General features: G+C 39.3%; 1 protein-coding gene across 5 annotated transcripts in view; it reads right to left on the bottom strand.

Annotated features, from left to right (window-relative positions):
- LOC120531839 (cytoplasmic dynein 1 intermediate chain 2) overlaps positions 1-23,943 on the bottom strand; it is a 149,394-nt gene extending 125,451 nt beyond the window's left edge. The window contains exon 1 of one of the 5 annotated variants that reach the window (XM_039757619.1): positions 23,806-23,943. The gene's annotated coding sequence lies outside the window, so the exon portion shown is untranslated. The remainder of the gene's footprint in view (positions 1-23,805) is intronic. The other 4 variants (XM_039757618.1, XM_039757620.1, XM_039757621.1 and 1 more) reach the window with 4 other exon arrangements.
- Positions 23,944-24,575: the final 632 nt, after the last annotated feature.

The raw sequence follows: 24,575 nt of genomic DNA, 5'->3' as shown, positions 1-24,575 counted from the left end.
TAAGGAATGAGCCTGCCAAATTTCAGCCTTCTACCTACACGGGAAGTTGGAGAATGAGTGAGTGAGTGAGTGAGTGAGTGAGTGAGTGAGTGAGTGAGTGAGTGGAGTGAGTGGAGTGAGTGAGTGAGTGGAGTGAGTGAGTGAGTGAGGGCTTTGCCTTTTATTAGTATAGATAGTCAAGCAACCCAGAAGGTATCTTTAAACAGCACACATCAATAATATTTTAAAACAACATGTAAAAACTGACTGCCGATAACTTAAAGTTTTAAGTACGACAAATTGTACTTTTAATAACACAACCATATCAAGGGGTAATGCAGCAGAAATTTTAAGGCTAGATGTCTTTTCTGACATCAACTTCCTTAAGTAGTTGTTTATTTATAATACTACGTAAGTGGTTTGGTGATCTCGTTCAGTCCCCTCAAAGCTGGAAATAACTGAGCTGAGAATGATCAGAATATGTGGAGTATCCCAGAATGGGAGGAAGACCACCTGTGAGGTAAGAGAAAGACATGGTGTGGAAGAAAAAGGTGTGCCGAGGAGAAACAGGCAGGTTTGGGTGCATCGAGTAAAATATGATTGGGTGAAGAAGAGGTAAAGGGGATGTGTTCAAGATAAAGGCCAAAACAGTCAGATAATATGAAAGACTGTGTCTCCCCCTAAAGGATGCCAAAGACTGGTGTGAGTGGAGAAAAAAACATTTGGAAGGAAGGACACCAGTAAACGTGTTCAAAACGAGAAAGGGTCTGTTAAACCAGTAACAATGACAATGATGATGAAGTACGGCAAAGGTTTTAATATTTCAAACATCTGTAGGGGTCAATTTCATGGAATGTGAAAAGCAGCATAATTTTCCCAGGCTTTTACTTTTCTGACAATTTAAGTGTTTAAAAAAAAAAATCAGTGTGATGAATTCCCACTTCAAGTTTAAAAGCAATTTGCTGGCTATTAAATTTAATTTAAATCACGAACTATCATCTGGAAAGAAGTGATGAAGTCTGCGTTTGCCAGATACAGCCATGATGAGCCATGGCTGGCTTATCCCGGGGCAGAATTAAGACAGATAAAATATGGCACTGGGTGGTCTCATAGGTCAGGGGTGAAGAAAATAAAAAGCCTCTTTGAATTTATGCAATTTCTGCCTATTTGAGTTTTTAATGCCCGAAAAGTTACTAATTAACTTCTGGTGTCTCCTTTAACAAAATGGACTTTAGGGATTCTCCGATCAGGTTTTTTAAGACTGATACCGATAACCGATTTCATCTTACTTGATCGCACGATTCCAATACCAATTTGTTATTTTATTTTATCCATTTAAAAAACTTTTCACACTAATAGACTGCATAACCAGACTAATAGAAGTTTTATGTCCTATAGTAAATTGTATTTTTATAATTAAACTACAGACCACAGGTGTTGACTGTTCATTTTTTTTTAATAAAAGGAAATTTTGTAGGCGTATTGTTCAGTGACCACAAAATACTAAAATAAATAAAACTTCCTTAAAGTACACTTTAACTAATAAAATATGTACAAAAATATTTATCCATAATACATATAGCAAAAAAGAAAATAAAATGCTTATTATATTACAAGCTATCATACTGCTTCAGTTTTTCTGTAATGTACCTGTCTGAAACAAGGCTTAATTAATAACAGAAGTTTTCACCATTTCTCTAACAACAAAAACACATGTACTATACAGGGGGTTCCAGATGTAATTATGCATATCCAGATCATCTGGATGACTTTGATCTATGCGGGGATGATTCCAGTTTGGCGCAAAAATGATTTTTCATGTCATCAGTTCGCACTCTTCTCGATGGTCCGGGATTTTTTGGGTGATTTTCTATGTAATAAACTTAATAAATTATAGCGTAATGAAAATTGCATAATTAGATCTGGACCACCCTATATATACACACATGTATATACAGTACCCTCCACAATTATTGGCACCCCTGGTTAAGATGTGTTCTTAAGCTTCTAATAATTTTTTTTCCCCAAAAAATATAGGCGCACAGCACAAAATAAGAGAAAAATCCAACCTTTAATTGAAGTACATTTATTCATTGGGGAAAAAAATCCCACATTAAGAAATACATTTTTTACATGAAATCATGTCTGCCACAATTATTGGCACCCCTTACAATTACTATAAAATAAATGTAATTGATGCGTTTTTGTAATTTCTAGTTTAGTTTTTAAAGTTGATCAGAGTAAACTGGAACTTTTAAATAGTAATTAATGACTTATTGTGTCCCTGGGGTAGAAATATGACGTGACACAGAGTCCTATTGCTCTTAGCCACTCTTTAACATGGGAGAGACGAGAACATGCCATTCAAGTAAGGCAGATGTGTGTCGACCTTCGTAAGTCAGGTAATGGCTACAAGAAAATAGCTACTTGCCTAAACCCACCTGTATCTACAGTCAGAGGAATAGTAAAGATGTGCAAAACTACAGGAACAGTGACAAAAAACACCGGACGATGACCCAAGTTTATCTGGCCACCACGCACAGTGACGAGGATGGTAAGAGAACAGAAAAAAATTCTCCAAAGCTCACTGTTAGAGAACTGCACCAAAGAGTGGTATCTTGGGGGGTCACAAAGTCTCCATGACAACCATAAGATGCTATCTCCATGCCAACAAGCTGTTTGGGAGACATGCAAGAAAAAACAAACGTGAACGTCTGGAGTTTGCCAAGCGGTACTAGGGCTTCATCTGGGACCATGTGCTTTGGTCAGATGAGACTAAAACTAAGCGTTTTCGCAACAAATATTCTAAGTGGGTCTGGCGTGAATCCAAGAATGAGTATGCGGAAAAGCACCTCATGCCCACTGTAAAGTATGATGGAGGATCTGTGGGGCTGTTTCTGTTCCAAAGGCCCTAGAAACCTTGTTAGGGTGCATGGCATCATGATCTCCTTGAAATACCAGGATATTTAAATTAAAATCTGGAGGCCTCTGCCAAAAAGCTGAAGATGGGTCATCATTGGGTCTTCCAGCAGGATAATGACCCTAAACATAAGGAAAAATCTACTCAAAAATGGCTCAGCAGACACAAAAATCAAGCTCCTTCCATGGCCATCTCAGTCCCCAGACCTCAACCCCATTGAAAACCTGTGGGGTGAGCTGAAGAGGAGAGGACACAGAACTCTGGACAATCTAGAAAGATTGTGCAAAGAGGAATGGTCAAAAATCCCTGTCTCTGTATTCTCCAACCTTGTGAAATGTTATAGGAGAAGATTAAGTCCTGTCTTGTTGGCAAAAGAGTGTTGTATGAAATATTAACAGTAGGGGTTCCAATAATTGTGGCACACATGATTTCATGTAAAAAAGTTATTTCTTAATGTGGGATTTATTTCCCAATGAATAAATGTACTTCAATTCAAGGTTGGATTTTTCGCTTTTTTGTGTTGTGAGCCTATATTTTCTGGAGGAAAAAAATAATTTATTAGAATCCTAATAACATATCTTAACCAGGGGTGCCAATAATTGTGGAGGGTGCTATATATATATACATTTTATTTATACAAGGCGCCTTTCTGAGAACTCAAGGACATCGAACAGACAATAAATAAAAAGACACATTATAAACAACTTAAAAACATCAGAAAAAACAGAAGATATAAAAATTAAAACCAAACAAAGCCACTGTAATCATTAAACAAAAGTCATTTTAAACAGATGCATTTTAAGTTTACATTTGAAGGTTGAACATTATTTGAGATCTCTAATCTCAGCAGATAATGAATTTCAGAGCTTGGGAGCAGAACAGCTGAATGCTCCGCTCCCCATAAAGGTTAGACGGGCAAGAGGGACGGTCAGGTGGATGGAGGAAGAGGCAACATGAAGAAGGTCAGACAGATATGGAGGGGCGAGGTTATGAATGGCCTTAAATGTTAATAGCAGAATTTTAAAATCAATTCAAAACTTAATGAAGCTGCTGCAAGACCGGAGTAATATGGTGAATAGATGAGGTTCGAGTAATGATGCGAGCTGCAGAATTCTGGACTAGCTGAAGCTTATGAAGAGATTTATTAGAGAGACCAAAGAGGAATGAATTGCAGTAGTCTAGATGAGAAGTAAGAAGACTGTGAACAAGAATGGCAGTGGTATGGGTAGTGAGGGAGGAGCCAAGGACAATTACAATAAGAAAACTATATCCATGAATGAGCAATATATTTTTTTCATTTGTTTTACAATGGTCTTCACTGAATAGATATAAAAAAGGTCAGAATCTTCTCCTCAATAATCCAAATTAAAAATGCCATTTGTCTGTACTTTTAATCCAGCTAAAGAGTAATCATGAATGAAAATAACTTCAATAGTGCATTTGTTGAGCCTCCCAGGCAAAATACATTCAAGCATTATAATTAGGCACCAAGCTACATGTTATTTTCAATTATAAATGTTTTGAGTGCCACTGCAGCAGTCAATGAAAATTAAATGTTTCATTTTGGGCACCTAGAATAAATTAAGCTATTAATTTGATAAACATTAAGCCTTAATTTGGGCCGGAGGACTTAAAAGTACAGTATATGAAGGATGGTATTATGTTTTGTTTAATTGCTAATACTATACTCACATCAAGGAGTAACCATTTCAAATACATCCAGAAAGTAATAAAAAAAAAAAAAAAAGATAACAGACCCACTTAATGCAGTGGTACTTCAGTTATTATACTGCATGTTAAATGGGGCAGCACATTAAGAAAGGGTGGGTGGCATAGATTAATTGAAATCTCAGCCCAGTCAATGTCTGTATGGAGTTTGTATGATGTACAGTACGTGTGTGCATTAGCATGTCCTGTGATAAACTGGTAGAATTCTGCCTTCTGCTCAGTGCTGTTAGAATTAGCTGAGTGTGCCTCAAGTCCCACCAGACTTCTGATCAGGATTAGGTAAACTTATAAATGGATGGATGTTTACAAAACGTAACTGTTTATCAAATGTCCAATGTCTTCAGTAATGTAAAAAGTAACACTTACCATATCACAATGTCATTAGAACATTAGAACAATCTAGATGAGCCATTCAGTTAGGCCATTCAGCCCAACAGCTCGTCAGTCCTATCCACTTATTTCTTCTAAAAAAAACATCAAATCAAGTTTTGAAAGTCCCTAAAGTCTTACTATCTACCACACTATTTGGTCTCTTATTCCAAGTGTCTGTGGCTCTGTGTGTAAAGAAAAACTTCCTAATGTTTGTGTGAAGTTTCCCCTTAACAAGTTTCCAACTGTGTCCCCGTGTTCTTGATGAACTCATTTTAAAGCCACCGTCTCGATCCACTGTACTAATTCCCGTCATAATTTTAAACACTTCAGTCAGGTCTCCTCTTAATCTTCTTTTCCTTAAACTGTAAAGGCTCAGCTTTTTTAACCTTTCCTCATAACTCATCCCCTGTAGCCCTGAATCAGCCAAGTCGTCTTCTCTGGACCTTCTCTAGCACTGCTATGTCCTTTTTGTAGCCTGGAGACCAAAACTGCACAAAGGACTCCAGATGAGGCCTCACCAGTGTGTTATAAAGCTTGAAAAGAACCTCCTGTGACTTGTACTCCACACATCAGGTCTCCTCTTCATCTCCTTTTGCTTAAACAGAGAAGGTTCAGCTCTTTTAATCTTTCCTCATAATTCATCAGACCTCCCATTGTGTATTCAAACCTCACATTTTGACTTCCTACGTTTAATACTTTACATTTACTGACATTAAATTTCATCCCCTGTAGCCCTGGTGTCAGCCTAGTTGCTCTTCTCTTGTGCTGCTATGTCCGTTTTTGTAGCCTGGAGACCAAAACTGCACACAGGACTCCAGATGAGGCCTCACCAGTGCATTATAAAGGTTGAGCAGAACCTCCTGTGACTTGTACTCCACACATCAAGGCGCTATATAACCTGACATTATGTTAGCCTTCTCAATGGCTTCTGAACACTGTCGGGAAGTCGATAGCTTAGAGTCCACTACGACTCCTAAATCCTTCTCATAAGGTGGACTCTCGATTTTCCGACCGGCCATTGTGTATTCAAACCTAACATTTTTACTTCCTATGTGTAATTCTTTACATTTACTGACATTAAATTTCATCTGCCACAAATCTGCCCAAGCCTGTATGCTGTCCAAGTCCTTCTGTAATGATATAAAGGATTCCAAATTATCTGCTAATCCACCTATCTTGGGATCATCTGCAAATTTAACCAGCTTGTCACTTATATTCCTATCTAAATCATTAATGCTGTATATATTAAAAATAGCAGCGGCCCCAGCACTGACCCCTGCTGGTCACCACTCTTAACATCGGCCAATTATGATGAGGTTCCTCGCACCATTACCCTCTGCTTCCTGTGTCTGAGCCAGTTCTGTACCCATCTAAAAAAATCATCCTGAACTCCCACTTCTTTTAGTTTGTTGCCCAACCACTTCATGTGGCACCTTATCAAATGCTTTCTTACCTTGACATCAACAGATAAAGTGGCATGCAGTGCCAATTATCCAGCAAAGGAAAATACCTAATAAGTAAAAGCTTAGCAAATTTATATTTACATGATATGCTCACTTAGCCTGGCACAGTGGTAAAATGCTGCCACACAGTAAGGAGACCTGAGCTCGCATCCTGCACCTCCCTGCATTGAGTTTGCATGTTCACCCAGAGTCTGCATGGGTTTCCTCCAGGTGCAATGACTTCCTCAGACTTTCCAAAGACATGCAGAATAGGTGAACAGGTAACACTAAATTGGCCATAGTGCGTGTTTGGTGTGTGGTCACCCTTCGATGGGTAGGCATCCTGTCTAGGGTTTGATCCTGCCTTGTGCCCTATACTAGCTGGGAGAGGCTCCAGCACACCCACCCCTGTTCTGATCTGGATTGTATTCTGAATGGCCGCTGCAAAGCTAAATACCTATCTGCCATGGGTTTGATGTATGTCCTTATATCCAGGTACGGGTCACACTTTAGATTTCACATGCATATTCCCAGTCATCATATAGCTACACAACATCCAGAAATGAATGCTGTGAATATGTAGAGAGCAATAAACAAACAACAGAAACTCCAAAATGCAGATTTTTAAGGCTAATGCAGATACGCATCACTTAAAACCATTTTACCTGTCAATTTTCATACTAAATTCCAGCATTCAGGCAGCATTCTTTTTTCTCCATCTCCATTGCTTAGCAAACTTTAGATATATTTTTTATTTATTGAAGTCAGTTTTTACACCTAGCCAAGCGTAACAGTATGTTATTACTTGGTCTAAACAAGCTTCAACAGAAACAGTTATAGTTCATAATACAGAAAAGCAAGGAAGACTAATTCCCAAAGAAGACTCAAAATATTGTGTATAACAAAGTGTTTTCTTCTTAAACCCATCCAGCCATCCATTTTCTTACACCAAATCCTGGGAAGGTTTATGCTATTTAATTCAATAAGGAGTTATGGAAGCATACTAGACATACACCAAGCATTTAAGCATGCAATTTGCATGTATACATAAAGTCATGTAATCATACAACCCCAATTCCAATGAAGTTGGGACGTTGTGTAAAATGTAAATAAAAACAGAATACAATGATTTGCAAATCCTTTTCAACCTATATTCAATTGAATACACTAAAAAGACAAGATATCGAATGTTCAAACTTATAAACTTTATTGTTGTTTTGCAAATCTTCACTCATTTTGAATTTGATGCCTGCAACACGTTCCAAAAAAGCTGGGACAGGGACATGTTTACCACTGTGTTATATCTCCTTTCCTTTTAACAACACTCAATAAGCGTTTGGGAACTGAGGACACTAACTGTTGATGCTGTGTAGATGGAATTCTTTCCCATTCTTGCTTGATGTACAACGGGGTCTCCATTGTCGTATTTTGCGCTTCATAATGCGCCACACATTTTCAATGGGAGACAGGTCTGGACTGCAGGCAGGCCAGTCTAGTACCCGCACTCTTTTACTACGAAGCCACGCTGTTGTAACACATGTAGAAGGTGGCTTTGCATTGTCCTGCTGAAATAAGCAGGGATGTCCCTGAAAAAGACGTCACTTGGATGGCAGCATATGTTGCTCCAAAACCTATATGTACCTTTCAGCATTAATGGTGCAAGTTACCCGTGCCATGGGCACGAACACACTCCCATACCATCACAGATGCTGGCTTTTGAACTTTGCGCTGATAACAAACCGGATGGTCCTTTTCCTCTTTGGCCCGGAGGACACGACGTCCATGATTTCCAAAAACAATTTGAAATGTGGACTCGTCAGACCACAGCACACTTTTCCACTTTGCGTCAGTCCATCTCAGATGAGCTCGGGCCCAGAGAAGCCAGCGGCGTTTCTGGGTGGTGTTGATATATGGCTTTCGCTTTGCATTGTAGAGTTTTAACTTGCACTTGTAGATGTAGCGACAAACTGTGTTAACTGACAATGGTTTTCTGAAGTTATTCCTGAGCCCACGTGGTAATATCCTTTACAGAATGACGTTGGTTTTTAATGCAGTGCCGCCTGAGGGATCAAAGGTCACGGGCATCCAGTGTTGGTATTCGGCCTCACCGCTTACGTGCAGAGATTTCTCCAGATTCTCTGAATCTTCGGATAATATTATGGACAAAAGATGATTAAATCCCTAGATTCCTTGCAATTGTATGTTGAGAAACGTTGTTCTTAAACTGCTGGACTATTTGCCCACGCAGTTGTTCAAAGTGGTGAACCTCGTCCCATCCTTGCTTGTGAACGACTGAGCCTTTTAGAGATGCTCATTTTATACCCAATCATGACAAACACCTGTTTCCAATTAACCTGTTCACCTGTGGAATGTCCAAAACAGGTGTTTTTTGAACATTCCTCAACTTTTCCAGTCTTTTGCTGCCCCATCCCAGCTATTTTGGAACGTGTTGCAGGGATCAAATTCAAAATGAGTGAAGATTTGCAAAACAACAATAAAGTTTATCAGTTTGAACATTCAATATCTTGTCTTCGTAGTGTAATCAATTGAATAGACGTTGAAAAGGATTTGCAAATCATTGTGTTCTGTTTTTATTTACGTTTTACACAACATCCCAACTTCATTGGAATTGGGGTTGTACAAGTTATTTATGCATTTTCTCATTCCCGTGTGGAGTTTGCATGTTCTCCCCGTGTCTGCGTGGGTTTCCTCCCACAGTCCAAAGACATGCAGATTAGGTGCACTGGTGATCCTAAATTGTCCCTAGTGTGTGCTTGGTGTGTGTTGTGTGTGTGGCCTGCGGTGGGCTGGCGCCCTGCCCAGGGTTTGTTCCTACTTTGTGCCCTGTTCTGGATGGGATTGGCTCCAGCAGACCCCCTCCCCCCCCCCTCCCCCGTGACCCTGTGTTAGTCAGTCATTATCCAACATGCCATATCCTGACTGACTGACTTTTGTGCTTATAGCTGTAAGCACTGTGCATCCGGCCAGTATTTCAGCCTTCTTTCTGCAGGCAGCAGGACATGCGGTTACGGCTAGAATAGTTTATGCCAAAACCATGGCTTTCTGTAGGTTTTGTATAATGATATATTTTTGTTTGCTATTTCTGCACTACTTACAAGTGTTTGAAATCAGCTAAAGATGTGCCAAATGGAATGCTATTTAATTATTCATAACACAGAAAATTGACAAGATTTCAAATGTGTTTGCAGTTTTAGTGCATGCAGCTATCTACACATGGTTCAAGAGGAAGACACAAACTAGTATAGTAAGCCTTACTGTAAACTTTATTTTGATTGACTTTTTAATTAGATTTGTTAATGTACTTATACAAACACCACTTTTGTAATCTATACAATGTACATTTTATGTAAATGTTGATATCTGTAGATAACCATCTATTTCACGTAGGAGTGGACGCTAAGGCCTAAAATCCATGTCATGCTATAACTGAAAATTCTGACAGTTTCTCTAGACACCAGTATAATGTATTAGTATTTACTTTCCAGATAAACATAATTTTCCCAACATAAAGGTATAACATAGAGGTAATGCTAATTAAAGTAATTAACACAGATGTACCTCTTCTCCATTGAAATGCTTGTTAACACTGTGCTACTCATATATATTTTACTGCAGGTGTTCACCTCTCTTTAAACGACAAAAATCACAGTCTCATTCCCTCCATGCTGCCCAGCAAACACAACACAAGACGTGGCTTCTTCCTGTCCACCTTTGCTGTTTGCAGTGACTTACCAATCAGGCTGAACTGCACAGCACTCTGGGTAAATCTCTTAAAAGAGGCAAGCTCACTTACTACACACAGTTTACCCACAAGTCCATACACAGACAATACTTTTAAGACACAAACACAAAACTCTGCTACAAGAGTCCTTTCACAGACCTGAAAGAGCGAGCACATTACATCCATCCTGCTCTCTGTGTCTTATCGAACTGAAGATAATATACAATACAGTACAATTTATTTTTGTATTGACCAAAATCACACAAGCAGTGCCACAATGGGCATTAACAGGCCCTGCCTCTTGACAGCCCCCCAGTCTTGACTCTCTAAGAAGACAAGAAAAAACTCCCAAAATAAAACCCTTGTAGGGAAAAAAATGGAAGAAACTTTAGGAAAGGCAAGACAGACCCCTTTCCAGGTAGGTTGGGCGTTCAGTGGGTGTCAAAGAGAACGGAGTCAATACAATACGATACACAAAACAGAACAAATCCTCAATACAGTATGACAATAAAAAATATTACAAGTACAGAGCAGAATTCAACAATCACATAATAGGATTTGGATTTGTTTTTATATATATATATATATATATATATATATATATATATATATATTAGAACATTAGAACACTCTAGGCGAGAACAGGCCATTCAGCCCAACAAAGCTCGCCAGTCCTATCCATTTGTTTCCTCCAAGAAAACATCAAGTCGAGTTTTGAAAGTCCATAACGTCTTACTGTCTACCACACTACTTGGTAGCTTATTCCAAGTGTCTATCGTTCTTTGTGTAAAGAAAAACTTCCTAATGTTTGTGCGAAATTTACCCTTAACAAGTTTCCAACTGTGTCCCCACGTTCTTGATGAACTCATTTTAAAATACAAGTCTCGATCCACTGTACTAATTCCCTTCATAATTTTAAACACTTCAATCATGTCACTTCTTAATCTTCTATTATATATTATATATATTAATATATTACTAACTTATAAAGCTTGAAATGGCCTTGCACTGAAGTACTTCAGCAACTTCCTCTATCACTACATTCCTGCTTGCCCACTAAAGTCTACTGATCCTGGCAGTCTAATCTGTGCTCTGTGGGTGACCGAGCCTTCAGCTCCACTGCACCTAAACACCCCTTTGCTTAGGAAGGAATTTAACTTACGCTGATATTCAGACCCTCTCAATCTAGGAGCTCAAGATAATTTGCAATTTTACCATAATTTATATCATACGTTTATAATTATTATTCGTTTTATTTATATTATCACTTGTTCCATGTTCAAAGTGCTTCACAGAAATTCAGAATGAACAACAGGACAATGGAAATTAATAATATTCACATGAAACACTAAGTACAGATAAATACAAGAAAGACAAACCTTTAAATTAGAATAATAGAAAATTAGCTAGAATTAAAATACAAAATACTACAAGAAAACCCTAAACACATGACATAAATTATGATAAAAATGCAAATCATCTTAAGCTGCTAGATTGAGAGGGTTATTGTTATTAACTAGAAACCACTGGAAATGACAAACTACACACCTCAGGGAAGATTTTTCAGAGCAGGTTCAAATTTTCGAGGTATCGACAGCTTGCTGCACTCAGATGGTCAATAATTTTCTGGCTAATAGTGCTGGTGTTTACAAAGGATTTCCAGGTACTGTATAGAGAGTCCAGTCACAGTGTTGGCGCTTTTTCACCAATTTTCCATTCTGTCTTGATATGACGAACAAGACATTTGGCACATAAGCCTGTCTCTGTTTGTATACTCTAAAACACAACGTTCCTTATACCACAATTGAATTATGAAACACGAGTAACCTGAGATATTTTTCATTGTATGTGCTGTTATACAGTGTTGGTCACTATAGAGGCTGTGATACCAAAGGGCACCCTAACCCCGACACAAACAGACAGACAGAACAGCAATTGCCACACAGAACACAGTTTATTTACACGGTATCGTCTTCCACAGCACACAAGACACAAAGCATAACACAGTCCCTCCTTCCGTCTCCACTCCTCCTCAGGCTTAGTCCTATTCCTCCCGACTCTGGCCATTGAGTGGTGATGACTGGCTTCTTTTATAGGGCACCAGGTGCCCAATGAGCTTCTTCCAGTGGCACTTCTGGGTGTGGCAGAGGTGGTGACAAATAGAGCCCTGTAAAAGACCAGGTGCGCCCTGGTGGTGGCCACGGGCCCCGGGAGGATTGAGGTTCTATGCTCACAAACCGTAGGCCCGCTGCAAGCCAAGGGGGCTTCCCTCTGTCATTCCGGGGGATAAATGGTCTTACAACCTAAGGATGTCCCCCAGTACTTCCATACTCGGGGCGTCCCGGTCATCAGCCACAAGGCCTATTCTATAATAAATTTTGTTATTTACACTCTCCCTGAAAACATGACATTAAAAACTTTTCTTGATGATCACTACAAACTATATGGAGTATATAACACAAAACATATTTTTGAGTGGAGTATTCATTAAAGTGCCTAACCCCTACTTTCTGTTCTGTTCTTTTTCCAGTTTTCTGTGGTGTTGATCTGCGCCATCACCACCTGATCAAAGCACCACTGAACCTTACTTTTATTCTATGTTAATTAGTGTTCCCTAATTTTAATTCTTACTTTGTCTTTTTTCTCTTTCTTCATCATGTAAAGCACTTCGAGCTACATCATTTGTATGAAAATGTGCTATATAAATAAATGTTGTTGTTGTTGTTAACACTACACAACAAGTCATTAAAGTGAACTGAACCTTCATGCTTCTAGTTTTACAGAGAATCTTTAATAGTAAACACTAGAGATGTGGGCAGCACAGTGGCACAGAGGTAGCACTATTGCCTAACAGTAAGGAGACCAGGGTTTGCATTCCAGGTCCTTCCTGTGTGGAGTTTGCACATTTTCCCCATGTCTACATGGATTTCCTCCAGGAGCTCCAGTTTCCTCCCAATGTCCAAAGACATGCAGGTTACGTGAATATGCAGCATAAATTGGACCCCGTGTGTGTGTGTGTGTGTGTGTGTGTGTGTGTGTTTGCCCTGCAATGGACTGGCATCCTGTCCTGAGTTGGTTTGTTCCTGCCTTGCGCCCTTAATGCTAGTTGAGACAGCCACCCGCCATGACCCTGGTCTAGATTAAACAGGTTAGAAAATGACATGACACCAGAGGTGGATCAGTTTACCAAAGTACATACAGTTTTCCAATCAATTATTCATAATATTAGCAACAGCCAGCTTATTCTGATCTAAAAGGAAATTTGAAACTGTATAGTACATTTCACTATAACCACACAATGTCCACAGAATATATTTCATGCTTTTAAAATAAGAGTGACTGATTTTCATTTCAGTACTTTGAACATATTATTTACATGTTTATTAAAAAAAAGCATATTTGGTGCAGAACCAAAAGTAAACACGACTTGCAAAAACCTCTGAATAAAACAGAATAAAAACTTTTGCTGATTTAAGATAACAACATAAATGCAAAAAAGATTGTAAGCCAAAATATTAATGTAAATGCTACAGGCTCAGTCTTTATGCTTATGCTAGTATTAAAAATGCATGTGCCTAATAAAATGCCTACGCATTTTAATTGTGCCTGTACAACTACATGCTTGAAGACAGTTCCTTGTATTAACAGATTTTTTTTAAAAGATAGGGGCATTTTCACTTTACTTGCTAGTAAATCAGCTGGTTTTCTCATCTATGATATCCTTTGCAACACTGAGTTTGCTCTACTTACAAGCAGCAGTGAGAAAATGCTAACTTTTCAGTGACAAACCTCAAAAGGAGTCATTGTGACTGGTCAAAAATGAGCAGACGGGTGCCAAAAGGGTCTAAACTTTAAAGCAGGAGGGTAACAGAAGCGCCTCTAGCTGGAATTTAGAGTGACAGGAACGGCACCCTGTGTTAATAATTTGTGTAGCAGCACACGGCCAAATAGCAGTGCTTATATAGCACCATTTTTACAGAATTGTGCCTTATCTAGTAATTTTCTAGCTTGCATCATCATGAAAAATAAAGAACGGAGTGTTTTCCACGAATGCATTCCTGCATGTACAGTAGCATCATAAAGTCTAAGAGAATGACCAGTGGAAACTTTTTGCACCATCTTGGGTATGACGTTAATCTGCATCCATCCCTGCATGTAGGCCCTCCAACCTGCAGGGAAAAACCTGGGAGTTGGTGGCAGAATTGACACTTCAGCCACCATAAAAAAACCTCACCCTGTTCCATTCCATCTGAACTTGTGTGGTGCAGAGGTGTCACCCGTTGCATGGCTGCACTCGGGTCCTAATCTGGATCCTGAGTTGGTTTGTTGTGTTGTGGGTGCGGCAATGCTCTCTTTCAAGTATAAACCACCAACACTCAGAAGAGACGTTATGGTTTCTACGTAGCAACATAACTATTTGCATTATTACAGGTCAGGTCAGGTTGGGGTGCGTGCACTGGTATAGTGAATACAAATCTGATGTTTTATGTATATTGGCAGAACAGTGAGTATCATTCCTCTGTAACACAAGCCTAAACTGCTTTGACCACATAAATTAAAAATTTAGGAAAGGTTATGAAAGGAAATAGGCCACTTAGCCTAGTGTACCTTACCAATCTCTACTTGTCTTAACATTTGCAAAATTTCATCAATTTGAGATCTGAAGGTACTTAAAGTAGTACAGTCATGACTCGGTCAAGAACATTCCAGCTAACAACATTGCACTTTAATGAAAGAGTTTCCATTCCATTGAGACGCAATAAATGAAATGACATGTCCAAGTTTTCACTGTGCACGGAATGTGGCAGTGCAGACGCGGCTCCTTATATCCAAAGTCAGCGTGGCAAAAATGACATCAGACAGAAAGAGAGGCCTGCCCCCATCCCCTTAATTGGACATCAACTTGTTTAATGATGACATCGGCTAAAAACACTCTGGCTGGGACCATATGACATCATTACATGAGACACGACTGTACCATTAGCAGCACTCCCTAGTAATGTATTCAATGTATACGTTACCGGCAATGTATGAAAGGCAGGCAATATATAGAATGCCTGCCGTTTTTGGGCCTTGCCTGAACAAGGGGCCTGAGCTGCCTCGAAAGCTTGCATATTATAATCTTTTTAGTTAGTCAATAAAAGGTGTCATTTTGCTTGACTTTTCAGTACTAGGCATTATATAGAATGACAAATGCTATTTAGGCAAAGTATTAAAAAGAGAGTTGTGAAAAGGCTTTTAGTAAAAAGATGTACAGTATATGAAAATGAAAGAAAAACAAAATAAAGTATAGGACTTTCTTATTGTGGAAAACAAGAGAAAATATAATATGAACCTACTTGTTGCAACAAGGAAGGCTTGAATGGCATTTTGAATAAAAACATTAGTGGGAGTATTTTATACTTTGCCGGTTTGTCTTTTGACATTGCATAGAATGCCCAGGAAATGTGTGACATACAGTCATAATAAAACGTACGGGAACCCTCCTTAATTCTTTGGACTTTTGTTTCTCATTGGCTGAGCTTTCAAAGTAGCAACTTCCTTTTAATATATGTCATGCCTTATGGAAACAGTAGTATTTCAGCAGTGAAATTAAGTTTATTGGACTAACAGAAAATATGCAATATGCATCATAACAAAATTAGACAGGTGCATAAATTTGGGCACCCCAACAGAGATATGACAGCAATACTTAGTTGAGCCTCCTTTTGCTAATCTAACAGACGCCTCTCGACGCTGTCCTCCTATAGCCTTTGATGAGTGTCTGGATTCTGGATGGAGGTATTTTTGGCCATTCTTCATACGAAATCTCTCCAGCTCAATTTGATGGCTGTCAAGCATGGACAGCCTGCTTCAAATAATCCCATAGATTTTCGATGATATTCAAGTCAGGGGACAGTGACGGCCATTCCAGAACATTGTACTTCTGCATGAATGCCTTTGTAGATTTCGAACTGTGTTTTGGGTCATTGCCTTCTTGGAATATCCAACCCCTGCGTAACTTCAACTTTGTGACTGATGTTTGAACATTATCCTGAAGAATTTGTTGATATTTGGTTGAATTCATCCAACCCTCAACTTTAACAAGGACCCCAGTCCCTGAACTAGCCACACAGCCCCACAACACGATGGAACCGCCACCAAATTTGACAGGAGATAGCAGGTGTTTTTCTTGGAATGCCGTGTTTGTCATATGCCATGCAAAGCGCTTTTTGTTTTGACCAAATCATTCAATTTTGTCTCATCAGTCCAAAGCACTTTGTTCCAAAATGAATCTGGTTTGTCTAAATGAGCATTTGCATGCAACAAGTGATTCTGTTTGTGGTGTGAGTTCAGAAAGGGCTTCTTTCTCATCACCCTGCCATACAGATGTTCTTTGTGTAAATTGCGCTGAATTGTAGAACGATGTACAGATACACCATCTGCAGCGAGATGTTCTTGCAGGTCTTTGGAGGTAATCTGTGGTTGTCTGTCACCATTCTCACAATCCTGCTCATATGCCACTCCTGTATTTTTCTTGGCCTGCCAGACCTTATGGGTTTAACAGCCACTGTGCCTGTGGCCTTCCATTTCCTGATTCCATTCCTTACAGTTGAAACTGACAGTTTAAACCTCTGAGATCGCTTTTTGTAGCCTTCCCCTACACCATCAGACTCAACAATCTTTGTTTTCAGATCTTTTGAGAGTTGCTTTGAGGATCCCATGCTGTCTGTCACTCTTCAAAGGAGAGTCAAAGGTAAGCACAACTTGCAATTGACCACCTTAAATACCTTTGACCACTCATGATTGGACACACCTGTCTATGAAGTTCTTAACGAGCTCATCCAACCAATGTGGTGTTGCAAGTAATCAGCATTGAGCAGTGACAGGCATTCAAATTAGCAAAATTACAAGGGGACCCACATTTGTGCACAGCCAGTTTTTCAAATTTGATTTAATTTCATACAACTAAATACTGCTTCACTAAAAATCTTTGTTCGGAAAACACCGCAGTACTCAGATGTTCCTAGGAAATGAAAGACATACCACGGTTATCTTTTTTGTTGAAAGTAGAGTAAATTATTACGCAGGCTGAGAGGGGTTCCCAAACTTTTTCATATGGCTGTATTAATCGTTTCATACTTTGACGTCCAATTTTCAGCATTCTATATATTGCCTAGGCATTCTATACAATGCCTGCCTTTCATACATTGCCGGTAACATATATATCGAGATTCGTTTTTGAAATTGGGTGGAAAATCCTTCCCTTAAATTTAACAAAAGAGGGGATGGATTTCAGATTCGAGGATTGTGTTTAGAGAGGTCAAAATGCCACGGTTTAAAAAGTACATTGATATTAATATTTCAGGACTTTTTTAATGTCACTTATTCTTTTATATGTCTACAGTAGTTTATACAATTTTGAGTAATATATTTGAAAGACTGGTGGATAGGTTTGTTATTTCAGCTATTGTAACTTTACTACATGCAAAATATATATAATTTCCACTCATATTTGGCCAAAAAAACAGACTTCCCAAAGAAAAACTGCACCTGTAGAATAATTCAAATTTTTTAGAGAAGAGAAAATAAAATATGCTAAGAAAATATTATTATTATTATTATATTAGTATAATTTTCTGCAGGCTTAAGACAGTTACACACTCAGCATTAAGCTGGAAGTGTGAACATTGCTAATTTAAGAAAGAGATGTTTGCTGTTTGCTAAAATAATAGCATATTTTTTCGCTCTGGTGCCACAGTAGTGCACACTGACTACTAGCACTGCCACTGTACAGATCCTGCTTGCAGTAGTCAGTTCAAATCCAGCACCTGTGTCAAGTGTGAATGTTCTCCCTGTGGATGTTTATCTTCTGGGTGCTCCAGTTTGGTTAAATGGTTCCAGTGTGGGTGTGTTCCTGATTGGACCCTTTTTCTATATTGTGCCCAGTACTACCACTACTTGCTCCCTATTCCTCTGAACTGAAATGAGCTTGAGAAAAACTATGACTATTAGGCTGCCAGTGAACATATTTGCTTTTCTAAACATATATTTTCAAAAGACCGTTAGAGCATTTAAAAGTGAATTGCGGTATACTAGGGAAATTCCTAATTTTTCTGCCAAAATGTCCTTCTTTTCAGAGTTAGAGATGTGGCAGCCTTCTAGAACCGATTTTCAAAATGCTCAAGTTAGTGTTGGCAATCTGTTTGGGTGCGTCACTGATTTTTCTTTTTCAGATTCAGGTTTAAAGGCAGTCAGCAAGCAACCGATGACTATGTGTTTCTTTAAATTTCTCAACACAGCCAACACAGAATTGGCAGCAGTCGCTTTATCAAATAAAAAAGAACAAATTTGAATACAAATTCACTAAATGAATATGAATTCATTGAACATTCCAAGTTCCTGAATTGCTGGCGCAGAAAAATATATTTTAGCCTGTTTTTAAGTCGTTGGTTTAGAAAAGGCTAGTCAAGTTTCTTCTAAAGAGCAGTAACACGACATTGCACACCCCATCCTCGACTCCTGCTGTGCACTTATGCAATTCCGGTAAACAAATGATTGCCAAATTTTGCAAGTTTCCTGTCAATAGCAATGGCAACAGAAAGGTGATATCTTATGTATAAAACCATGACAAAATGTATAAAATGGAAAGAAAAAAAAAAATACATCAAGTAACAAGTCAGTCAGTCAGTCATTATCCAACCCGCTATATCCTAACACAGGGTCATGGGGTCTGCTGGAGCCAATCCCAGCCAGGCACAGGGCGTAAGGCTGGAACAAATCCCGAGCAGGGCACACACACACACATCCACACTACAGGCACACACACTAGGGACAATTTAGGACCACCAATGCACCTAACCTGCATGACTTTGGACTGTGGGAGGAAACCGGAACACCCGGAAGAAACCCACGCAGACACAGGGAGAACATGCAAACTCCACACGGGGAGGACACGGGAAGCGAACCCAGTTCTCCTTACAGCGCCACCGTGCCGCCCCATCAAGTAACAAATTTGGCCTAATTATAAAATATTTATTTTAAAAAATCATGTTGACTATTCTTGAAACAATTAAGAAAGAGTGCTTACCAAAAAAAATAAGTGCAGGAAATTTGCACATTTAAAATTAGAATTTGTAGGCGTTACTGAATATGCACAGTGCTGTACTGACCTCCGATTAAAGGATTCTCAATATTTATGCAACAATTGGCTTTAAACAGTTTGCATCTTGCCGAATGGTAAAGCAGTAGTGATGATACTGTCACATGTACAGCGTCAGCACCATTTCTGTATTAAGGGCCATTGAGCCCTTATTTATTTTGCTTTGCAAAACAAGGAATAGGCTTCCCTTGGTAATTTAATTCATCAGAAAAATGTGTATAACAACCCACAGGTTTATCTTCTTAAACAATGCTTTTCCAGTTTTCTATCATATGCTTAATGTAATTTCTTACCTTGAAAATTTTGCTTCTTGTAGTCTGTGAAATTGTATTCATGCTGGGTGCTGCCAGCCTGTTTGCACCCGAGGGGATAGACCAATAGGCTCTGCAGCATCCTCTACACCCTTGGAATTTAATCTTTTCAGTTTTGTGATTAGAGCTTAAACGTCACCACCCATATTAAAATGAGAAGAGCCTGTTGTTGTTGTTGTTTTAATCAGGTGTTTGCATTTCTAGTTCAAGCTATTCCCAGTTCAGACGGAGCAGCACAGAGCAGCAAAGTGTGGTGAAGCATCCGAAACCATTTGCACCCATAAAGGTGGCCAAAAATAATAGTAACAAAAAAAAATAATAAAAAAAGACCAATATCAGGACAACATGCGTCTTCATTATATTCACCCATATCTAAGGATGGCTGCATTGAAAAAGAAAAAGCCAGAAAGAAATCGTATGTGAGTTCCTTTTATTTTGTGGAAAGAAAGCCAGCAGTCTGATGCTCCTGTTCCAAAGAAGTGCAGAATGCTACTGCGATAAGAGCAGGTACGCATGGAGAAAATTGTTTTTTTTTTTTCTTTTCCTTTCCAGTGACTTTTGTTGCAATTTTATTTCATACTGCAATTCTAAAAATCAATACATCCAAACTTGTGAATGAGGAATGTATTTTTCTCTGTTCAGCAACAGAAATGATTCACTCCATCACAAACACTCTAAAGATAAATCATTCTAAATGCTGGTGTCTTCAGTCAGGCAACTTTGGACAGACTAGATTTCTAACAACATGTTCTTACTGTGGGCACCGCAAGCTGGACCTGTTCAAATTCACATTTTAATACATTTAAATGTAAACCTGTGGTACATCTGGCCAGGTCACACATGCATACAATATTAGAACAACCTGTGCAGGTCCCCCCTCATGTCGTCAAAACAGCTTTGACCCGTTGAGGCGTGGACTCCACTAGACCACTGAAGGTGTCCTGTGGTATCTGCACCACGACATTAGCAGCAGATTCTCTAAGTCCTGCAAGCTGCTAGGTGTTGCCTCCATGAACTGGTCTTGTTTTTCCAACACATCCCACAGATGCTCAATTGGATTGAGATCTGGGGAATTTGGAGCTCAAGTCAACACCTTGAACTCTTTGTCATGTTCCTTAAACCATTCCTAAGCAATTCTTTTGGTGTGGCAGGGTGCATTTTCCTACAGAAAGAGGCCATTACCATCAGGGAATACCATTTCCATGAAGGGGTGTACGTGGTCTGCAACAATCTTTAGGTAGGTGTCAAAGCAACACCCATGTGAATGCCAGGACCCAAGGTTTCCCTGCACAACATTGTCCACAGCATTATATTGACTCCGCCGGCTTGCCTTTTTCTCATAGGGCATCCTGCATCCATCACTTCCCCAGGTAAACAACACAAACACACACACCTGACAGTCCCCATAATCAAAAACATTCACGATACATCAGACCAGGCCACCTTCTTCAATTGCTCCATGGTCCAGTTATGATACTCATGTGCCACTGTAGGTACTTTTGGCAGTGGACAGGGGTCAGCATAAGCACTCCAATGGGTCTGCAGCTACTCAGCCCCATACACAGGAAGCTGTGATGCACTTGCATCATGACATCTTTCTTAATGGCCAGTATTACGTTTTTCAGCAATTTGCACTATGGTTGCTTGGTTGTGGGATCGACCCAGACAGGTTAGCCTTAGCTCCCCACATGCATCAATAAGCCTTGGGAGCCCATGACCCTGTTGCCAGTTCACTGGTTGTCCTTCCTAGGACCACTTTTGGTAGGTACTAAGCACTGCATAACGGGAACACACCACAAGACCTGTCATTCTGGAGATGATCTGACCCAGTCGTCCAGTCATCACATCTTTCCCTTCAGAAGTTGCTCTGATCCTTATGCTTGCCCATTTTTCCTGCTTCCAACACAACACCTTCAATCACTTGGTGTCTAATGTGTCCCAGCCCTTGACAGGTGCCATTATAATGAGATAATCGATGTTATTCACTTCACTTCTTACTGATTTGAATGTTGTAGCTGATCAGTTAATATATAGTTACATTACACACATTAATGTTCTACTTTGGAGCTTCTGTAATGTTTTAACTTCCTCTTGGGGACAAATAAAGCATATAGAGTAATCCCTCCTCGATCGCGGGGGTTGCGTTCCAGACCCCCCGCAATAGGTGAAAATACACGAAGTAGAAACCATATGTTTGTATGGTTATTTTTATATATTTTAAGCCCTTATAAACTCTCCCACACTGTTTATAAATATTCTCCGCACAGTTATACAGTACTGTACATCTATGGTGCAACTGATTAACAACTTGTGTTACTGAATATCAGTAAATTACATTAAAACCTCGATAGATAGATAGATAGATAGATAGATAGATAGATAGATAGATAGATAGATAGATATGAAAGGCACTATATGATAGATAGATAGATAGATAGATAGATAGATAGATAGATAGATAGATAGATAGATCAGAATGACTAAAAAGAAAGAAAACTTCTGACTTGGCAGTTACAGTCCCAGTGAGGCATCATGTTTGCATATTGTTGATGGTATAAAGTTCAAGTACTTTATTGTCATTCTGTAACACAACGAAATTACTTTTTGTGACAGTCCCAAGGTGCATTTAAGGAAAAGTCAAATAATTCCAAATATGTTGTATGCAGTGTTAAGTGATCAAGCAACCAGAGCAAATTATTATTGGTCAAAGTACAGTAGCATACATTGTTATTGCACCTGTTAATGAATAGTACATTACATATTCTATATTGTATTACATTAGTATATTGCACATTATCAATATAGCTTATTGCACACATTCAATTAAAAATGATCTCAGACTGAGGAGATTCAGAGTTCAGAAAGTTTATGGCAGATGGGAAAAAGCTCTTTTTTAGTCTGTTTGTGCGTACAGGGATTGACCAAAAGCGTCTTCCTGATGGGAGGAGCTCAAACAAAGAATTTCCAGGATGTTTTTGGCCCTTCTCACACAGCGAGTCTTATATGAGAGTTTGAGTGATGGCAGTTCAGTCCCAATAATGGCCTCTGCTGTTTTTACAACCCGATGCAGGAGCCCTAGTAACATTTCTTGACACACTTATGCTGAATAATTCATTGGCTGGAAGTCCTCAGTATTAGTGTGTCATGGAGAGAATGTGCAGCATTGTTCATAATGGCATTCACTACTGTTTAAATTCTCTCCTTTGTTCTACTGAATGAAAACATCCATTGAACAAAAACAATGTAGGGTTTATGGCATTGCAATTTCAAATATATGGTGGTGGTCAGTAACTTAGTAGTTGGAAAAGCGTTCCTTGGCTGTAAAAAGGTTAGGAACTACTGATCTTGGACCGGTAATTAAAAAGGTTGCACCTCCAACCCTCATCACTGAAGGTCCCCACTTCACACATATCCAAATTCGTGGGGAACAAAATCGCATCCCAACTGCTCGCCCTTTCTTTTTACACCAATTTTCCTTCCATTGCCCCTTATAGGCTGATCAAAGGCCTTTTATGTGGTACCTTTATGAAAATCATGAGAACTCATACCGAGTCACACCTATAGTTCTTGTTATGAACTCTGCTTACACTGTGACTCAGCAGTATAAAGGAAACCTGAAAAACAGTAATGTGGAGGAGTAAGTAAGGTCAGTCTCGGCGGCTCCCAGTCCACACGCTTGTCCAAGTGCCAGTTGGCCAGTGCGGATACAGCCCCAGAATAACGGGATAGGAACAGTGACGACTCCTAATACTGAGCGCAGTTACATCGCACACTCAAAGCACCGTTTTCTCTTTTATGGAATGCAGTAGGATCCATGTGGCGTGTGAGAGACGTCCTGCGTTTTTATTTATTCATCAGCTCCTAATGTTGCCCCACCCAACTCCACCCTATTGACCAGGACACCGCTGCTACACAAAAGACCTTCACATTCCGCACAAATGGGTGAAAACGCGTTACAACCACAACTGCGTGCGACTTTCAACGAAGTACAAACGCAAAGTCCAAAAAAACCTGACATAACAGGCGTGAGCTACCGGTAAATGTTGACGTTGACAGACAGCCGGCCTTCTCTTTATGCTTTCAAGTCTTATAAAGCTAAACCTTTAACAGCTAAACCGTTCCCCGCTCAAACTCTTTGCATATATAACGTGATCGCGTAATGGACTGACCTGAGATTTCACCACGAGTTCTTCCTTTTTGTAGTTATTCCTATAATCCAGTAGTTACTGATAAATAGATACTTCCACAGTGGAATACACAAAGATGGAGATGCTTGGCTACGGATGTCGGGAAGGGACAAACTGCACGTCGAGGCGATGACGTAATATCGCGGATTTTCTTCAAGCGTGTGCCGCCTTAGCGGAACAAACACGAAGAGCATTGCCGCCACTAGCAAAAACTGGGGCGCTAAACAGAATCTACTTAGTATTTTTATAACAGATTTAATTTGATCATAATATATTTAACTAAGTAATAATCAAACAAAAATGTATACATCAAAAATTTAACTATAATGTTAATATCAAATACAGTTTTAAATAATCAAAGCTTGAAAGTGAATGTTTAGGGGTTTCTTCATTCTGCTTATTTGTAGCAACACATGTCTACATTTTTTGGAGGCAAAGTCATCTATGAGGTCATCACCCATTCTGTGTAAAGTCTGAGCGGCTGCAGATGATAATCAAGCTCCTTATATGTTTACATTTACTTATTTGGGTGACGCCTTTATCTGGGGCGACGTACAACATTTATGGTACAATCGGTTTTCCATTTGGAGCACATGCAGGTCAAATGACTTACCTGACCTTATGGTCACACAGTGTCAGTAGTGATATTTGAACCCATAAGCTTAGGGTTTGAAGCCCAAAGCCTTATCCACTACGACACACTGCTTGCCAAGGTGGTTGTGTCATAGATGACTTCAAGTATGTCATGGTGG

The sequence above is a fragment of the Polypterus senegalus genome, chromosome 6 (assembly GCF_016835505.1).
Source record: "Polypterus senegalus isolate Bchr_013 chromosome 6, ASM1683550v1, whole genome shotgun sequence".
Classification (NCBI taxonomy): domain Eukaryota; kingdom Metazoa; phylum Chordata; class Cladistia; order Polypteriformes; family Polypteridae; genus Polypterus; species Polypterus senegalus.
This window is presented reverse-complemented; position numbering and strand designations above follow the sequence as displayed.